We start from the raw sequence: 3,206 nt of genomic DNA on the forward strand, positions 1-3,206 counted from the left end.
AATTTGTTTTTCAATAACCCAGAGAAGAGATATTAGAGAAAAAGATCTAATTACTTGCTTCTTTTTTTTTTTTTTTTTTTTTTTAATTGCTCTGAAAGATTAACCTATAAAATGTTCACCAAACAATCATACTAGAATATTTTATTAGACCTTTGGTTACTTTTTAGGGTTTGCCTCCTGTTAAATAAACTCTCATTAACTTAAAGAAACTAACTTGGGAAAACCTAAAATCTATTAACTGTTTATAAGCTTTTGAATGGGTAAAGCATTCAGCTGTGAAAGGAATTAACAAGTATCTAAACAGGTTTGATTTGGCAGAAAGTAGAACAGTTTTCATTTACTATGCAAATGTGAAATCTAAAAAGATTCAAGCTGTTGAGCTAGCCTCTTACTAAAATGATAATTCTTACACAAAAACATTTATCACTGCATTTTTCTTTAAAGCCCTCATTTCTGAGGATATCAGGGATGTTTTTCCAAGTAGCCTAACTGATAGTTTTTGCCTCAGGAGAAGCTGCCAGTGGGTGTCCAGGTCTTCAGAGTTGAAAGCTTTAGGCTGTCATGGCCCACAGTGCACCTGCAGAATTTAGTGGGAGCAAAACTCTACTTAGCAGCTTAAACTGTAGAGCAGTAGGGGTTTTTTTTCCCCCATTGAAATTAACCCTGTATTGCAAAGCAGCACCTCTGTGCATTTGTTCCTGGGTTACATTTTCCAGAAGCCAGCAATTAAATTAAAGTATCATTCTGAGAGGAAAAACACATTGCTTCTCCTTTATTTAAAAAAAAACACACAGCACCTCTTAAATGAAAAGCATTTGCAATGATGAATTTAAAGCAGATACTAAAACAATATGGCTTAAGAGCCTGCAGTTCATACTCCTGAGACCAAGTGATGAATCTCATTTAAGGACAGGTTATCCCGTGCAGAAAACTAGATTTACAGATGTAATTAGCAGCTGCTTTGCTACCATTAATTTCATGTAGGAAGGGAGGTGTCTATATGGCTCTGTCTGCCATTTTTAGCCCTTAAGGTAAAGACCAGTACGGGATATTTTCCATATCATGCAAGTGGCAAAGGTGATTATCACCTTCAGGCAAAACCATTCCCAAGGTTCCTGAGGAACACCCAAGCCTGTCCCAATTTAATTTAAGGAGGTGAAAGAGAAGTGCCACCTTACCTCTCCCCATATTTACCCAAACCAACCCACCAGAGGATGCAGACTCCAAAAGAAATGGCAACCAACAAGAGCAACCAACAACTGAAATGAAAATAAAATTTTAAATAAACAAAATAAATTTAATAAATTAAATATTAAAGGAAACTAAGTATTAAATAGATGCGATTGGAAATGAAAAATAAGTTTTATTTCAAAAATTAAAAAAAAATTAAGAAATAAAAATGGGAGCACATACTTTACATAAACATTCAGTTGGTTCTAAACAATACTTTCTCAAATAAATAATCTCCAGTTAGAAAAAATAAAATAGCTCTGTTGCAAAGATGACAGGATACTGCCAAAACATTTTATCTCGTTTTCTTCTGAGAAAGCACTTTTCAGAAAGTGAGGTCATTTTTTCTAGCTTCCTATCTTAAAAGAGTGCTGTGTGCTGAGCGAGTGCTGCTCTGTTGAGTATCTTTGACAGGATGCATCATGGCATCCTTCTTCAGCTGTGAGTGACTGCAGCACTTGTACCAGGACAAATGCACATATCTGTGTACAAAATGCACTCACAAATGGAGCAAGGAACAAAGCGGTTCCTGGGTCTTTGAAGATCCATCTTGCCCAGAAGCATAAAGCCTGGTTTGTGTACGGCAGTGTAGCAATTCCTTAAGACGAGAAATGGATCCAGCCCAAACCACAAAAACCACCTTTTATGTGTTAAGTGTTGCTAATTGAAACAATTTGCCATGCTTCATTTTTGTCGAAGAAACTTCTGGCACGTTGTTTCAAAGTCCTTGTAAAAGGACTGTTCCTTCCTCCAGGCTGGATCAGTTCTCCATGCCACAATTCCTCAGTTTTAATGAAGATCACTAAATTGGATGTAGAAAGATGTTTATACTCAAGAAATATATCCTCCACTTTGTTTTTGTTTTCAGCATCAAAGTTTTTGGGGAGGCAGATTTGCTCCCACCTTTGTGTATATCAGAGTCTGGTGAAGATGTGCACATGGATGAGTGATATCTGATGTTTTGCTTTCTCCTTCCTCCCCTCAAAACATTCACAGACTTAAATATTTTCTCTGTCACACTCACAGGTACCCCAGCATAGTCTCTTCAGAGTAACATGATTTTGTCCCCCCCTAGGGTCAAGGAGTGGAAGTCTGTTTGTCTGGTGTTGACAATAAAAACTTTCTCATTTCCTACTGGTGCTCTACAAACTTTGCTGTAATGCAACAAAAGAGTAACTTGGGTTTTGGTCTATCTGGAAATGTAACTACACTATTCAGAAACAAGCTTAAAAATAAAGCAATTACTGAGTATTTTCATAGCTCAAGATTGTCCAAACCTTACAAATTCAAGCCCAAGAAGCAAGAGGTATCTTTTCAGCTTTGCTGGTTTGGGCAACAAAACCCTGAGCTTCTCTTTGCTCTTCAAAAGCAAATTACCTTTGGGCCAGGGGTTCTGCAGCTGCTATCTTCCCACTCACCTTTCAATTAACAGTTAATCAGACTTGGAAATTCTCATTTTTAGATGAAGACCACTGCCAGGGAATTATTCCAGGATGGTACAACTGAAATAAAAATATAAATTATAAACACTCACATCTACATCTGTATTAAGTGGCAGTTTTGGAGAAGGCCTAGGGACTGGATGATCCTTGCTAGGTTTCCCAAGCTTTCCAAGAGGAGATCTCATTAATTAAGTTTAGGATCCATCCCCAGCAATTACTGGGATCCTCAGTAGTAAGGATTTCAAACATCATTTTCTATGTGCGTTAAACTTGCCCCAAAATAAATAAATTCATAAACAATAAAAATCCCCAGAAGAGCAATCAGTATGTACTGATTCCATGAGCTTATATTTAGAACAAAATGGGCTTCACACATTTCCATAAGGATCACTGCTGGGCTGAAGGACTGTTCATAAAATCTGCTGTTATCCCTGAAAAGAAATTAATTTTGAATTCAATTTAAGTGTCAGTTGGGCATGGATAAATTACAAACATCTCAACCCTACTGAGAAGCCACTGAAACATTTATTTTTA

This window comes from Zonotrichia albicollis, chromosome 1, assembly GCF_047830755.1.
Source record: "Zonotrichia albicollis isolate bZonAlb1 chromosome 1, bZonAlb1.hap1, whole genome shotgun sequence".
Taxonomy (NCBI): Eukaryota; Metazoa; Chordata; class Aves; order Passeriformes; family Passerellidae; genus Zonotrichia; species Zonotrichia albicollis.